We start from the raw sequence: 18,324 nt of genomic DNA, 5'->3' as shown, positions 1-18,324 counted from the left end.
ACTATTTAAAGAGATTAACATTCACACAACTTTACCAACCTATCCCATACAAAATTGTAGGATATTAGGAGCCATAGGCGGTAAATCCAAGCTAATTAAAATGCAAACCATGGTCGAAGTGCAGATTGAAGATATGGTTTTTCAGTCAATTTTTCTAGTAGTAGAAGAGTTGAGAGAACGGTGCATTCGCGGCATGGATTTCTTAAGGGAAAAGTGTGCTAAAATTGGCTTGGAATCTGGAAAGTGTCATTTGTATATTAGCGGGAAGAATTGTTGTGTGGATTTAATAAAAGTGAAGAGTAGGAACGACAAATCTTGTCGAACTATACACATCCAAATCCTAAAGATCAATACTTCACGATGTAGCGACTCAAGTGAACTGTGGTGTCAGCAGGTAGAGCAGCATGAGATTGAACAGAAAATATCTGAATGCTCGGAAATCTCACAACAACAGAAGGGTGATCTTAGAAGTGTATTGTTACGCTATGCTCGTGTGTTTGATAAAAGGCCCCGAGTCATTAGGACGTATCAGTACAGCATGGATGTCCGGCCTCACGACACATTCTGTAAGAACACCTATTCTATACCTTGGCCACAAAGAGAGGCAGTGGATCAAGAAATATAGAGAATGCTCTCGTGGAATATCATTGAGACTTCATTATCGCCTTATTGCAGTCCGCTAGCGGTCAAGAAAGCCGACAATTCGGTGAGACTCGTTCTCGACGCCAGGGAGATTAATAAGATTATAGTTCCAGTAACCACCCGACCTGAAAACCTGGAAGAACAGCTGCAGCGTTTTCATGGGGTGCAGTGTTTAACTAGTGTAGACCTTCGTAGTTCGTACTGGCAAATCGCACTATCACCTGATAGTAGGAAGTATACAGCATTCATATTTGCAGGTAGGTCCTACCAGTATTGTGTTCTGCCGTTCGGATTGAACGTGAGTGCCGGCGTTTTCATAACTGCGCTCCACACTGTTTGAGGACCTGACCTCCTTGACAAACTCACAGTTTATATAGATGACTTATTAATAGCAACACCTACGTGGGATGAACATATAGAGCGTTTGGAAAGTATGCTACAGAGGTTTTCAGAGGCTGGCGTCACAGCTAACCTTAAGAAATCCAAATTTGTGAGCAAAAACATAAAATTTCTCGGTCACATAATTTCACCTGCAGGGATAAGACCCGACCCAGAAAAACTGTTAACCATAAAAAACTTTCCCGCACCATGCACAAAACGACAGCTAAAGGCATTTGTGAGTTTGTGCTCTTTCTTTCGCCGGTTCGTGCCGAACCAGTGGCTCAATAGCCACGCATTCCGGGGCCTATTAAAGAAGGACAAACAGTGGATCTGGACGCCTCAATGCCAGACCAATTTTGATAAAATAGAACACGCTTTGGTTAATTCTAACATCCTATAACATCCTGACATGAGCAAAGATTTTTGTATAGCGGCGGATGCTTCATTTTCGGGACTAGGAGCCTGTCTACTTCAGCTGGACGAAGGCGCTAGCTCCAACAATGTTAAGATAATTAGTTTTGCTAGCCGTACTCTATCAGAATGCGAGCGCAGGTATTCTACAACAGAATTTGAAGCCCTTTCTATTGTGTGGGCCTTTAAGAAGTTCAACTATTATCTGTTTGGAAAGCATGTACGAGTCTACAGTGACCATCAGGCATTAAGCTTTTTGCTCACTTGTAGGTTGCTACACAATCGCCTTGCGCGGTCGACGTTATTTTTGCAGTCTTATGATTTTGAAATTATATATGTGAATGGAAAAGATAACGTAATCGTCGACGCACTGTCAAGATTACCATAAGGATTACCTGAGTTCGAAGAATTGATAGAAGAGAACACAGAATTTAAAGTTATGCTCATCAAGGACACTAAATTTTGGAAATATTTTTCAGATATGTGCAATAATATGGCCAAATTACAGGAAGAAGATGACCGCTGGCGGAAAGTCAGATCCCAGTTAAACAATAACCCCGCTTTTCCTATGAAACAGCATTACAGGTTACATAAGGATGTATTGTTCTACAGGAGAAACATGGACAGCGATACATGGTGCGTTTGTGTACCCGAAGCATTCGAGAAAAGTTTAATTTGGCATACTCACTACACTTGGGAGCACTACGGCGCCCGCAAGCGCTGTAAGAAATTATATATGTACTGCTACTTTCCCAATATGCTTCGACGCACACTACAAATACTAAAACTTGTATTATTTGTCAGAAGTTTAAGCTTGTCAATCTGAACTTCGAGACAGAGTTGGATCCTATTTTACCAAAAAACCCGCTAGAGCTAGTATGCATAGATGCTATGGGTCCTTTACCCTCTGCCAGGGGAGGTGTAAAATATGTCATTGGAGTATATGATGTATTTTCAAAGTATGTGAAATTGTATGCCACGAAAACAATTGCAGCTAAGCCTATTATCAGACGTTTGCTAAACGACTACTTCCCGTCTGTTGGGAAGCCACAGGCGATCTTATCAGATAACGCAACCAATTTTACATGCCATACTTGGAAACAATTTCTGAAAGAACAACAGATTAAAAAAATATTGATATCCAGGTATAGCCCGCAATCCAACCCAATCGAAAGAATATTCCGTGACTGAACAGGTTTATGAGGACATATGTAGCGAAAAAGCAATCTAAGTGGATTGAATATTTAAACGTTTTTGAACAGGTGGTAAACAATCTCCCAGTGGAGTTACACCGTCTGATCTGATATCAATAAGACAGAGAATAATGAATGGGTAAACCCTATCCCGTCTGTTCCTAGACAACCTGTAGACCTAAATGAAAAAATAAGGCAAGTATCAATCTCTACCACATAACAAGCCCAACGCCGAAAGAAGCATTATGATAAACAGCTACATGGTGTTACCAGGTTTACAATCAGAGAAAAGGTGTTACTCAAAACTCATGTGAAATCTTCCTTGTTAGCTAAGAAAAACGCTAAGTGGCAAATAAAATAAACTGGTCCGTACCTAATTGCACATATTCCGCACGGCGGGTGTTATTTACCTGCATACCCTCACAATGGTAAGATCAAAGGACTGTATGCACACAGAGACTTAAGAAAATTCTACTATAATTAAGTATCACACGAAATACCTATTAATGCACACGTATAAAATAAGTTACTGTGAAAAAGAGAACGAACACGATTATGATAAAGAAAGCACATCTTATGCAGCTAAGTGAATAAGAACTTTTCACTATTATTGTTTAAATTTGTCAGTGAACGTGGACGCAAGACACAGGTAAGCTAGGACATACGCGTCAGTTGGTGACTAGCGATGTTTAACATGAAGTGTACTTGTCAGTTTTGACGGAATTTTTTTGTTTGGTCACAGTGGTATTTTAGTTTAAAGCTTATATACGGAGGTATCTGGAGCGAACAATTAGCACAGACCTCGGAACAATATAGATGTAAGTTTTTTTATGCTATTTGTGTATCAAAGCAATAAGGTACAGGGTAAGTTACAGAAAAATATTGGACTCCCTAAGGTACAAAGGATAAATGTGTGACGCAAGTACACTATAGGTTGCTGAGAAAGTATTGTGTGTTTTTGACGCATCCACACCACGAGGTTTTATCTATAAATGTATCGCATTTTTGGATGCCACAACTATAAAAATGATTTCTAGCTGTTAATGAATGTTTAGCGTATTATATATCATACGCACACTAACCTAATCTAAGGAAAGTGCACCTAAAGATAGGATTCATGAATAACAACTTGTGTGATCTTACTGTCATACAGATTTTTTTTTTTTCAACTTTATATACATGTTTGAATGCAAGTACGATGTTGAGATACGATTAGTGAATGTTCACTGAGGCAAACATAACACCGTCTCTTATAACAAAATAAAGGAGTATGTACAGGGTAAGTTACAGTAAACCAACTAGCCGAAAAAAAATGAGGTAACGCCGAAACAAACAATTATTTACAGGTGGTGCTCGGCGAGATACTGCGAGACTTCAATCGGCGGAGAAAAGCCACTAAGTTCCATTAATGTCACTATGACTAATGATTGACGTAATAAATCATTACCAAGATCACTAAGAAATACACTACTTGACACAAAGTAACGCCAGAGGATTTTAATAATCTATTTTTTCAGTATGAAAACACTAAGGATGTATGCTGATTTTAGAGGGATGAATTACACTTTTTTTTTTTTTGCTATGTTTATAATATTTTGTCCAATCTGAGCAGAAGATATTTGATGGAAGGAAAAAGTAACACAAACATGAACACAAAGAAGCACCATATACGCAAGCACAGACTTTAGAGGCAGTAGCGCACAGCAGCCAAGCTTCATTATTAATCTGTTGTTTGTACTACCTAGCAATTTAAATATAGTGATTTATTTATGTATGTATTTTCTTATTTTTTAATTATTTGTTTATTTATGATGTGTGTACCATGCGTTGTTACAAACAACATACTAACTCGTGGACAGAAAATGAATAGATTTTGCCTCATTTGGAGACAACTTCTAAAAACCACTTATAGTGCGTCCATGTCCTAGTGTTGTCACTTCAATACATAATTACTTCAGTAGTACGACATAGACTTAGAAAGCGCTGTTGTTCTCAAGCGTGTTCTCCTATGCTCTGTGAGATGTCAGGCAGTGTCGCGACCGCGAAATGTAGTATTAGAGGCACGTACTCTCTGAGAACACAATCACCTACCAATTTATGTAATAAAATGTTGTGAGCAAAAAAGTTCGCCGACATAGTTCCATATATAAGCACAGGAAAAAATAACGAACGTCGGCATTTATCATAAAAGACAAGCTAGTGGTATCATGAGCTACAGTTTTGTTTCTGAACGAACTGGATAATTGTTGTGTACACAGTTCCGCGTAGTCAGTGCGTACATAACTTTCCCACTAGAGCGCGCCCCGCTAAGCAGAACAGTGCAGGCGCAGCGCTCGTCCGTTTCCGCACTGCGAGATGGCGCTGTCTTAGAGACGGACCAAATTTTGCTTCCGCAAATCCGTGTATTAATATGTAACGCAGCCAATGAGATTGCTGCTAACGTAGAACCTTTTCTCCTCGCGGATCACACTTGTGCAGTGATACCTCAACGAGCGAGGTATTATAACGAGTGTACAGACCTCCGATTAGTCAGTCTGCATTAGTTTGTAGTCAAGTTTCAGTCTGCGCCTAATAATATTATCATATTCCTGCACTTAGCCATGAAGAGAAATATACAGACACTTTGTCAACTATCAGATTCATGTGAGAATAAGATTAATGTACCAAGACCAAAGGAACTTCAGATTGTCAATTGTAAATAGCATCCAGAACCAAGTTAAGTTATTTTTATGCTTGTTATTATTTTAATAAATGTGTGTGAAAATTAATCAAGTTCTGTTTAAAGTTGGTCACCGTCAATCTGCTACTCTAAGCGTGGAAGCGGCATTTGTATCGTCTGACCCAACGGCAGAACGATAAAACCACGAGATATATTGCTGACACTCGCCTACTTCGCTAGAGCGACAAGTCAAATAATCTGATGGTGTGTGTACCGAAGGTCTTACAGTACGCACACCACAATAATGAACAGGACAGTGTATATTTGCCCAGTGACAATGAGTTATTTAGTGTCAGTGACTTGTGAGCTATACGCAAATAGACAAGTAAAAATATGTTTCATATCACAAACCTTTTTTCTTCGAGGTGAATCGAGGAAGCCTGCTACGGTACGAGTGTTTGTGCACTATATAGGCCAGTGCGCCGTTGCAAGCCAAATAGTGAAGTGCAGTACTTACCTTTTGTGCAGTAAACTTAGAAGGAACCCAGTGTTCCCTTCCCACAGCCAAGGTGTACGGCAAGTTGAAACAAGTGCGGTTGGTTTTTCGCAAACTCTGCGAACACTGCACGAGACACTGAAAAGTATGGACCGGGACGCGCGGCATCGCTTTACGGCGGCGGGCCCACGCAACTGCTGAGTTCCAAACGGCGCGCAGCGTGCCATCAAACTGATTGTTGCGTCTGCAGTTATGCGCATCTGACGCATTATTGGCTAACGGCGTAACATAGGAGGACAATGTAAATGCAAAGCAATATCTACGTTTAAATGGACACCCAACATAGTGCCAAGGCATGTAGAAAAACAGTTCCCTGACACACTAAATAAAGTCTGACTATCACAGCTCATGATGCACGCCCCACGTTACCTTTGAACAACGCCTATCTATCTATCTATCTATCTATATATATATATATATATATATATATATATATATATATATATATATATATATATATATATATATATATACAGGGTGAGTCACCTAACATTACCGCCGGATATATTTCGTAAACCACATCAAATACTGACGAATCGATTCCACCGACCGAACGTGAGGAGTGCGGCTAGTGTAATTGGTTAATACAAACCATAAAAAATGCACGGAAGTATGTTTTTTTACATAAACCTACGTTTTTTTTAAATGGAACCCCATTAGTTTTGTTAGCGCATCTGAACATATAAACAAATACGTAATCAGTGCCGTTTGTTGCATTGTAAAATGTTAATTACATCCGGAGATACTGTAACCTAAAGTTGACGCTTGAGTACCTCTCCTCCGCTGTTCGATCGTGTGTATCGGAGAGCACCGAGTTACGTAGGGATCCAAAGGGAACGGTGATGGACCTTAGGTACAGAAGAGACTGGAACAGCACATTACGTCCACATGCTAACACCTTTTTATTGGTCTTTTTCACTGACGCACATGTACATTACCATGAGGGTTGAGGTACACGTAGACACGTGGTTTCCGTTTTCAATTACGGAGTCGAACAGAGTGTGTCCCGACATGTCAGGCCAAAAGATGTTCAATGTGGTGGCCATCATTTGGTGCACACAACTGCAATCTATGGCGTAATGAATGCCGTACACGCCGCAGTACGTCTGGTGTAATGTCGCCGCAGGCTGCCACAATACGTTGTTTCATATCCTCTGGGGTTGTAGGCACATCACGGTACACACGGTACATGATGGCCACCACATCCAAACCGTCATCGAACCCATCGTTTTACCATTCCTAGACCGGCAAGGGAACTTGCTGTTCCAACAGGACAATGCACGTCCGCATGTATCCTGTGCCACCCAACGTGCTCTAGAAGGTGTAAGTCAACTACCCTGGCCAGCAAGATCTCCGGATCTGTCCCCCATTGAGCATGTTTGGGACTGGATGAAGCGTCGTCTCACGCGGTCTGCACGTCCAGCACGAACGCTGGTCCAACTGAGGCGCCAGGTGGAAATGGCATGGCAAGCCGTTCCACAGGACTACATCCAGCATCTCTACGATCGTCTCCATGGGAGAATAGCAGCCTGCATTGCTGCGAAAGGTGGATATACACTGTACTAGTGCCGACATTGTGCATGCTCTGTTGCCTGTGTCTATGTGCCTGTGGTTCTGTCAGTGTGATCATGTGATCTATCTGACCCCAGGAATGTGTCAATAAAGTTTCCCCTTCCTGGGAGAATGAATTCACGGTGTTCTTATTTCAATTTCCAGGAGTGTATATTCCCTTCAAGTCTAGGACATCTGTAAGTTGTTCGATGAGGTAGCTTGACATCCAATAAACTATACAAAAATTTCGTACTGAAGTTCGTGAAAGCTTTATGGAATTAACATTCATCCGGATGGAAAAAAGAAGAAAAGAATAATTTTCGAAATGATGGTCCTTGATACAATGAGTGTGATTAGGGAAGGGAAGTACGAAATTGTTTAAGCTGTGCAGCTTATCTAGGGTAAACATTCATTTGGAAGACTTACTTTAAGAGGTGACGAAAATGTATGTATGAATACGTGCCCATAAACGAACGATGACTTTGCAATAAATCCAAGGTATTAATTCATTATTTAAAATTTTTTATTTAAATTAATTTACAAACTAATTATTGTATATCTATCAACGTAGATGACACTGATGAGTTCCATTATAATTTTCTTTATTGAAGTTCGCATGGCTCAGTTAAGCGCTATGGTATATTTTTCATTCCATGAGCAGGCCTAGATGATTTTCAACTACGGTCAGGCACTTGTAAAAGGTCGGGATGTCGCACAGATTTACCGCGCTGTCTGATAGACGGCTCCACCCAGCTCAAAAAACCTTAGCAACCAGTTTTCGGTGTCTGTATCAGCGTGGATGTTTTCGTAACGATGAATGCGTTTGAGGATCTCGTCATGTTCTCGCAACATGTCTGGAATAACAGGTTCTACATGGAATTAAGACCGAAACCAGTACACGCTATAGGCACGTGGCAGCAGCAACGGATGGACATCAGTGTCTGGGCAGGAACTGTTGGCGACTAACTGCTTTTTGACAAACGGCCTTAAAGGGCACACGTTTGCGGAATTTGTGCAGAACATTGACTTCATGTTTTGGTGACAGTACATTTGGGACTGTGAAACGTAATTTAAAGGAAGAAGGGAGGACGATTGTGTTTAATGTCCTGTCGACATCTAGATCATTAGAAACGGAGCACACGGCCGGGGTGGCCGAGCGGTTCTAGGCGCTACAGTCTGGAACCGCTACGGACGCAGGTTCTAATCCTGCCTCGAGAATGGATGTCTGTGAATAACATTAGACGTAGGCCTACATTTAAATTTCTAAGAGAGTTTACGAATTCAAAAGACGTACTCCGTTTGTTTTTATCGCAGGAAAAAATAATTTTACATTCTGTTCGATTCTTGCTCCATAGCAGCCTTCCAGTATAACGGAGTTGATTGCATTAATTTCTTATCTGTAAGGAGCAACAGATCAGCTACTGGCATGGAAGACGTATGAAGTTAGAGCTTTCATCCCCATTGATCACATCTGCTTGCAGCTAGTATCCAATGCGAAGGAGAAGAAGTCCAGGACAAGTTAAGCGAGTGTTTAAAAAGCCTTATTCGCCTGGTAGGTTTCATTGCAGCAGCCCAAGTTTAATGCGATTACGAGCGGATCGGCTGTTGTAAGTCAGAAAATCCTGGCGGAAAGGAGCAGTGTTTCGACTGTGAGGTACAGAAACCCACAAATCGTCGCTGTGTTGTAAGCTTTCCCATTTTAAAACTTCGTTAAGAGGCTTGGGAGGACTATAATTTAATAACTTAGTTTACAGATATATTGGGCTTTCTCAGTAAGTTAAAAAAGAGGCTGCTTCGAACTTGTTATAACGTATTGACACAGATTCCCTTGACACAGCAAAAATTATGTGAGGAACATTTTTAAACAAGAAGAACGCTTACACACAATTACATGTAGTGAACGTAGGGCGACAGTGCCTTGTGCTTGCGTTGTTTACCATTAATTGTCCTTAAATTCTCGTTTTGTTCATTTCATGAATGACGCCAGTCGGTAGTTCAAAATCCTTACTTATTTCCACTTCACATGCGAACCTTTTCTCTTCCTATAGTTCATTAGATGTTACCTAGGCAGCAAAGAAACATAACGTTACATCGTCCCTATTACTCTACACGCATGTTATACAACATCCAGTCACATTAACGTGATTACAGCCTATGACTACTCACAGGCGGTCGTTGCAATGGAAGGTGTATAAAGCGTGTCGGATTTTGGGAGGGGGGGGGGGGAGGGGAGGGAGGGAACGGACAACAGCGCAGCCGTTGTGTAGGCGGAAACGAGGCGATTTGTTTGTCTGAAGTCCATTGTGTTTTTGGTCCCCGAGAGGAAACATTTCGAAATGGCTAACTTTGTGAACTGTACACGTGCCTCGGTGGTGGATATACACAACTGGCCTTTAAAATTCCTACACCACGAAGATGACGTGCTACAGACGCGAAATTTAACCAACAGGAAGAAGATGCTGTGATACGTAAATGATTAGCTTTTCAGAGCAAAGTTACCAACCGATTTCTCATACAGGAACAGTACTTTACCGGCGTTGTCCGCAGCTCGTTGTCGTGCGGTAGCGTTCACGCTTCCCACGCCCGGGTTCTCGGGTTCGATTCCCGGCGGGGTCAGGGATTTTCTCTGCCTCGTGATGACTGGGTGTTGTGTGCTGTCCTTAGGTTAGTTAGGTTTAAGTAGTTCTAAGTTCTAGGGGACTGATGACCATAGATGTTAAGTCCCATAGTGCTCAGAGCCATTTGAACCATTTGACCGGCGTTGCCTGGTGAAACGTTGTTGTGATGCCTCGTGTAAGGAGGAGAAATGCGTACCATCACGTTTCCAGCTTTGATAAAGGTCAGATTGTAGCCTATCGTGATTGTGGTTTATCGGATCGCGACATTGCTGCTCGCGTTGGTCGACATCCAATGACTGTTAGCAGAATATGGAATCGGTGGGTTCAGGAGGGTAATACGGAACGCCTTGCTGGATCCCAACGGCCTCGTATCACTAGCAGTCGAGATGACAGGCAACTCATCCACATGGCTGTAACGGATCGTGCAAACACGTCTCGATCCCTGAGTCAACAGATGGGGACGTTTGCAAGACGACAACCATCTGCACGAACAGTTGGACGACGTTTGCAGCAGCATGGACTATCAGCTCAGAGAACCATGACTGCGGTTACCCTTGACGCTGCATCACCGACAGGAGCGCCGGTGATGGTGTACTCAACGACGAGCCTGGGTGCACGAATGGCAAAACGTCATTTTTTCGGATGAATCCACTTTCTGTTTACAGCATCATGATGGTCGCATCTGTGTTTGGCGAAATCGCGGTGAACGCACATTGGAAGCGTGTATTCGTCATCTCCATACTGGCGTATTACCCGGCGTGATGGTATGGGGTGCCATTGGTTACACGTCTCGGTCACCTCTTGTTCGCATTGACGGCACTTTGAACAGTGCACGTTACATTTCAGATGTGTTACGACCCGTGGCTCTGCCCTTCATTCGATCCCTGCGAAACCCTACATTTCAGCAGTATAAGGCACGACCGCATGTTGCAGGTTCTGTATGGGCCTTTCTGTATACAGAAAATGTTCGACTGCTGCCTTGGCCAGCACATTCTCCAGATCTCTCACCAATTGAAAACGCCTGTTAAATGGGGGCCGAGCAACTGGCTCGTCACAATACTCCAGTCACCACTCCTGATTAACTGTGGTATCGTGTTGAAGTTGCATGGGCAGCTGTACCTGAGACGTCATCCAAGCTCTGTTTGACTCAATGTTCAGGCGTATCAAGGCCGTTATTACGGCCAGAGGTGGTTGTTCTGCGCACTGATTTCTCAGGATCTATACACACAAATTGCGTGAAAATGTAATCACATGTCAGTTCTAGTATGATATATTTGTCCAATGAATACCCGTTTATCATCTGCGTTTCTTTTTGGTGTAGCAATTTTAATGGCCCGTAGTGTATATCATGCATGGCAAAATGACACTGACAGGAGTGAACGACGTTTGCAGAGGGGCGAACAGATGGGCACCTGTTGAGTAACTGACCGACGATATGAACCACAGGGCTAACGACCGAGTCTCCTCAACGATCGTTTGGGGAACGTTGCATGCTATGGTCCTCTGCAGCAGGCGCGTGGTTCTTGCAACTGTGTTGACTGCTGCCCATCTGCGACGAATTTGCACGACAGTACTTCATCTGCACGTCCACTGAGTCGCAACCACCATTAATGCTCCATCGGACAGATGGTAGTTGGCGTGTGCAACGTGAATCGTCTGATACCAATCACCCTGCAAGAGTCGTCGGAAGGGCCCAGGCCGGATGTGGGAGCGTTATGGTCTGGGGAATGTTTTTGAGGCGTTCCCTGAGTGAACACAGTGGATCAACACAAGTGCTCATCTATCCTTGCAACCATGTCCACCCCTACATGCAGTTTGTTTTTCCTCAGCACGATGGCATCTTCCAGCAGAACAATGCAACGTGTCATACATGCCTGTTGGGAAGCGTGACAGAAGGATGGTGTGTCAGGAGGCACTCTCCCAGTTCGCCACTTGCTGGTTCCTCAGGGAAGAGGATGTGTTTGTAACCTGTGTACGCCGGTGGGCGCAGTAAAAGAAGAGTGACTTTTAACCATTTATTTCTGCAAATACATCACTCCTTTGTGATGGTAAGGCGGTCCTCTGCTGCGGCTTGTCCGGGTGCGCCGCGAGCGCCTGGCAGCTACTCTGGAATGGATGCTGCGTCTCCACCCTCCGCACTCGATGAAGGTGGGGCATGCGTATGCGGCATACCCACGCCGGCCTAGGAGGTTCTCGACCCCCTCCCTTGGCTGCTCTCTGAACCGCGATGCCGGTTATCGTGTGGTCGAGAAGTGCGCCGACCCCGGACTGCCGTGCAGGTAGACGCCGTGGCTCCGCTGAGGTGTCAGGATCACCGGTGTCCTGGCCCAAGTCGCGCAGTCCTTCCCATCTGCGTTGGAAGCTGTCAGCGGCGCACAACTCGCGACTGCTGTGAGACGCCCTGCTGAAAGCCGTAGGACAGAACAGCTAGTTGGAATTGTGGAAAGGGGCCAAAAAGGAACGGCTGTCAGTTACACTCGAACACATATAACTTTATTTAGTTGCCCAGACATTACAGCGCACATTTCCAAGCTTAACTATCGACTGAATATGTCACACAACCTTATGGCTTAAGGGCACATCCTCTTTAATTTTTTAACCTGCTGAAGGTCCATGATTTAAAACACAACTACAATAAATTTTCAAAAGGCAGAAAGCGCAAGATTTTATACTTAAATAATATTTCAGATGAGGCTGAAGACCCAAACAATCTAAGACTTAACAATAAGGAATTTAACCTTAAATCAGCTGAAGGCCCATGATACAGAACACAACTACAATAAATTTTTACAAGGCAGAAAGTCCAAGGCTTTATCCTTACAATATTTTTTTTTTTTTTTTTTGAGGCTGAAGGCCCAAAAAATCTAAGATTTAACAAGTAAGGAATTTTAATTTTAAGAGGGTGAAGGCCCATGATTGAAAAATACAACCACAATAAATTTTCAAAAGGCAGAAAGCCCAATGATAAATGAAGCTGAAGGCCCAAACAATCTAAGACTTAGGAAGCGAGGAATTTTAATTTTAAGATGGCTGAAGGCCCAAGATTGAAAAACACAACTACAATGAATTTTCAAAAGGCAGAAGGATCAAAGCTTTATCAAAGAAAAATATTTTAAATGAGGCTGAAGGCCCAAACAATGTAAGACTTGACAAGAAAGGAACTTTCAGTTTTAAAACGGCTGGAGGCCCATTATTTGAAACCCAACTAAAACCACACAAATTCAAACCACCGGCTATGAGCCATTAAAATACACAATCAAACTCCAATAAGAAAAGGCAATACAGCCATTGGCGCTCAGAAGTTTCCGGGGGTCGGACTGCACTTGAAGTATTAACGTTCGCTTAGGGGAGACAGGTAGTCGGCCCACCTATATCTGATCCACCGGCAAACCAACCAAGAGACAGTCAACGGACCCACCGGCAGGACGACTTGCTTTCCACCCGACCAGTACACAAGGAACTCCAAATCCAAAACTTAAAACGCGTAGCCGCCCACAACCAAGTATGCATAAGCTGTCAAAACTACACACACGAGTTGGACCGCGATAACATGGTGAGGAATGGACACGGCCTGAATTTTATGTCAGCGGCCAGGAGTGGTAACCGGAACGCTAACGGCCACAAGCCAGGAAACTCCGCTGCGCACTCCATGAAAACCAACGGCACACTCTGAACAGACTGGCTTCGGTAATTAAACCACTACTCAACTTTCATGTCCTGGGCCGGTGAGCCACGAACCCCGTAGCAATAGGAACAGCTCCAACACACTCCGACACTGCGTAGAGACCGTCGGCGGGCCCGGGCCACAGCGCCGCGAGGAGATTTCCTGTCTGATCCACACCAACCAACCGAATCAAATGGTTCAAGTGGCTCTGAGCAATGTGAGACATAACATCTGAGATCATCAGTCCCCTAGACGTATAACTACTTAAACCTAACTCAAACACTGCCAGGTCCGAACTAACTCACAACGCACGGCGACCGGGAAGTAATAGTAGTCCAGCAAAGATAATAGGGCAGGGCCTGTATCGATAAGCGCTGCTGCTGCCGCTCACGGGCAGGCAAGGCAGCAACTCAGTGACATCAGTAACTGAAAATTAACATAACAAGGTGACAGTACGGTAAAAACAAGTTGTAAAGTAAGAAATGGCACGAACACGAGCCACGGCGGCTCATGGTGCTTACGAACAGGAAGACATCTCTCTGGCGGCTATTGGCGGTGTTGAGTGTGAGCAGGAACTCTACAACAGACTTATACCCAGCGTCAATACCATGTCAGGGAATCGAGTGCGCGCGTCCTGTACGTCATCGATCCTTTCTGAACTCAAATGCTGGAGTATTTATAGCGTGAAATATCGGCTGGTGTTGACCCAGCGTCACTTGTAATGACAGCATAGGATTTCCGAATACGAATGTATCAGCGATTAATATGGCGCCCAATTTGCTTAACACATTTGTTATACCAACATTCTGGTCCGTAACAATATTCAGTACGCCTTCTTGCGCTAGCGATGCAGCTTCGCCTGCTGCAGTGGCCGTGCGGTTTTAGGCGCTACAGTCTGGAACTGAGCGACCGCTACGGTCGCAGGTTCGAATCCTGCCTCGGGCATGGATGTGTGTGATGTCCTTAGGTTGGTTAGGTTTAACTAGTTCTAAGTTCTAGGCGACTAATGACCTCAGACGTTAAGTCGCATAGTGCTCCGAGCCATTTGAACCATTTGATGCTGCTTCTTACATCACGTAACAAGGTGACCTGATACTTCTCAGTCGTATTGCTTCACTAAGCTTCTGCTGATGCTAGGTGCACAGTTGGCGCAAAGCGCTGATGTCCTGCTTTCCGCCTGATCTGTTAACGTGATGAAACGCTGCCGTTTCGTTTCGCGGTTGTTGACACTCCCGCAAGGAACACAAAGTGAACGAGGTCTCGCAATTATGAAATTTTGGCCCCAGCTGCCTGATACAGGGTCGGTACGTAACACACAGCCCCCAGTGTACGAAGAGCACCACAATGCGTGTACCGTACTCCCCTGGCCGCAAAGTCTCCGGATTTAAACCCAAACGTGTATCTGTAGGATCTCCTCGATAGGGCTGTCTGCGCCATCGATCCTCAACCGAGAAACCTATCTCAGTTGGCCATGACCCTGGACTCTGCGTGGCTCCACACCTGTGTGGGCACCTTTCAGAATGTGACTGACTCTCTTCCTGCACGTCTCGCAGCGTTCCTCGCTGCAAAACGAGGTTATTAATGGTTTTCACACATGGGCACATTAATATGAGTCGACAGTGTGTATTCGTGTACAAAAAGCGTTGACGGCTTCTGGGCATTGGCATAGCACCTGTAGCACTTCTGGGCCCTTTCTTAGAAGCATTACTATACTTTCTACAGATTACAACTGTGCTGAGAACAGCAATAACAGCTGATTTATGACTCTCAAACTGTGATGAGGCAACTAGGAAGACGCTACAACCGTGATGAGGCACTCGTGGAAAGTTGAGCTAAAAGAAAATGTTAGAACCCTGACTGGGCGCTCCAGTGAAAGCTAGAGGGGGCTAATCTCTTGCCTGGGCGCCAAACCGCTTACATTCATTTACTAACAGTAGCTAAATTTATCATCAGGTATACTCCAAAATAGCATGAGAGACCCTCTCAGTACTGCACTACTATCACGTATACAGACCATCATTTTACAGTAATACACGACTGATACATTAAGGAGACACAAATCGTTTCCTGTGTCATCATCAGTGTAAAGGAATAACTTCCCAGCGAAGTTGTTCGCGTCAAGCACACAATGATAATTATAATGGCACTGCATTAGGGCGTGAGTAAAAGAGGTCGGTCGTCTGTCAACAAAGTATATTAAGTTAAGAGTTTAGGAAAGCCTAAATATACCTTGTGATATGTTAATAACAAGTATTGTTCAGTTAGAAAGAGATGAAGGATTGAATTACAACTGATGAGACTGATAGGTCAATTATCGTGTTTGCATGAAAGGTGTATACAGGATTAGGCAAGATAGCACAAGTCAGTTTCCTATCTTCTCTGGCAACATACGTTTATAAGAGAAGTAGCTGGAATCTCTATAAACTAGCGACTTCATTGTTAATGAGAAAAAGCCTAGCCACTTCCATGTAATTCCATAAAGCCTTACATCAAAGTGACTAACTCAAGGTCAACATGCTAATTGTGTGATGGACATGGCCGCTTCTAGAACATTTTTCCACACATGTGACATATTATTTAGCACTACCCGCTCCTCCCCCGCTCACAGATATTGGTTGTTTATCCTTAGGGTCTTCGTGAGACATTCAAAATTAAAACTAAAGCTAGTGAATGGGGAAATGGTTGTTTCTTCTTTTATCTGGCTACTAAATATATATTCAGCTGTAACATAAATAATTGTTTGTTCTTATTCCCGTGCTAAATGATAAAAGAAGAAACAATTCATCTACATTTAACGTGATTCCTGATATCTTTAAAGTATTTTTCTGAAAGCAGAAAATGCTAGACCTAATGTACTGCTCAAGTCCCAGTTAAAATGTACTATGTATTAAATTAAGTGGAAAAAATGAAATAAAAGGAAACTATCTGTTATTATTCTCATTTAGTAATGGAAAATGCCAATTCTACAATTAAAGCATTATTTTAGTTTGCACTGAAAAACTGGGACAAAAATTCAAGCAGTATCATCAGCTTTACGCTGACGTATCCATATTGCAACATTTGGCACGTTAGTTATCGTCTTGCGTCAGGAGCAAAATATGTCTCTGCCCCATTATGCACACAGGCCTACTACGTTGGCAAACTTGCGAAAGTTAAGGGCCGGCCGGCGGGGCCGTGCAGTTCTAGGCACTACAGTCTGGAACCGAGCGACCACTACTGTCGCAGGTTCGAATCCTGCCTCGGGCATGGATGTGTGTGATGTCCTTAGGTTAGTTAGGTTTAATTAGTTCTAAGTTCTAGGCGACTGATGACCTCAGAAGTTCAGTCGCATAGTGCTCAGAGCCAACGTCTTTTTTATGGACGTTAACTAGAACTTTTCTGCTTCAATTACCCTAAACTTTCAGCTGTGTTTGTTTCGCGAGTAATTATGATCCCTACACAGAATTTGTACTCGGGTGTTTCCTGTGCCCCTATCAGCTCGGCGCAGCAAGTGGACTCTTGTGTCGGATCTGGTGCTTGGAAAAAGTGCCACTGCATGACGAGGCCAGTGAGATGGAACCGTTACAATTTCATATCCTTTCCTGATGTAGTAAATTACAACTAAGACCCTCAGACGTTCTGCTACTCAAGCACGGATTGTTTAAACTCAGAAGAGTGTTCCTGGAGCCACTCTCTAGCAATTCTGGACGCGTGGGATGTCGCAAGTCGTTCGGAATGCACAATGAACATGAATGGATGAAGGTGATCAGACAGGATGCTTACGTACGTGTCACCTGTCAGAGTTGTTATAACTATCAGGGGTCTCATATCACTCCAACTGCACATGCCCCATACCACTGCAGAACCTCCTCCAGCTTGAACAGTCTCCTGCTTCAACTTGTTTGGCCAGTGTTGTATAATTTTGTATAAGAATGCATTTCATGGATTCATGAGGCTGTCTCCGTATCCGTACACGTCCATCCGCTCAATACAATTTTAAACGAGACTCGTCCGACCAGGCAACGCGTTTTCAGTCATCAGCAGTCCATTATCGGTGTTGACGGGACCAGGTGAGGCGTAAAGCTTTGTGTCGTGCAGTCATCAAGGGTAAATGGGTGAGCCTTCGGTTCCGAAAGCCGATATCGATTATGTTTCGTTGAATGATTCGCACGCGGACACTTGTTGAAGGCCCCTCACTGAAATCTGCAGCAATTTGCGGAAGAACTACACTTTATTGGATTAGGGAAGGATAGGGAAGGAAGTCGGTCATACCCTTTCAAAGGAACGTTCCCGGCATTTCCCTGAAGCGATTTAGGGAAATCACGGGAATCCAAAATTAGGATGGCCGAACGCGGATTTGAACTGTCATCCTCCCGAATGCAGAACGCATGTACGAGCGGACAGCAGCGGACATAAATTGTGGAGGTTGGTTGTACAAAATAGTATGAAATCAGCGGCAGGAATCACTCGTGGCTTAGAAAGTTCTAGTAGCACCGTAACTAATATGTAAGGTAAAAATAGTTCGAACAACCCCTCATTAGCTACACATTTTTGTGGTCGGTGCCACGTGACGCATGATGTCGTGTAAAAAGCAACGCCAGTGGACAGTGGATGAGTGGAAACGAGTGATTTGGAATGGTGGATCACGCTAACCCTGCGCCAGTCCTATA

Source organism: Schistocerca serialis, chromosome 5 (assembly GCF_023864345.2).
Source record: "Schistocerca serialis cubense isolate TAMUIC-IGC-003099 chromosome 5, iqSchSeri2.2, whole genome shotgun sequence".
Classification (NCBI taxonomy): domain Eukaryota; kingdom Metazoa; phylum Arthropoda; class Insecta; order Orthoptera; family Acrididae; genus Schistocerca; species Schistocerca serialis.
The sequence above is the reverse complement of the archived record's forward strand: the minus strand, read 5'-3'. Positions refer to the sequence as shown.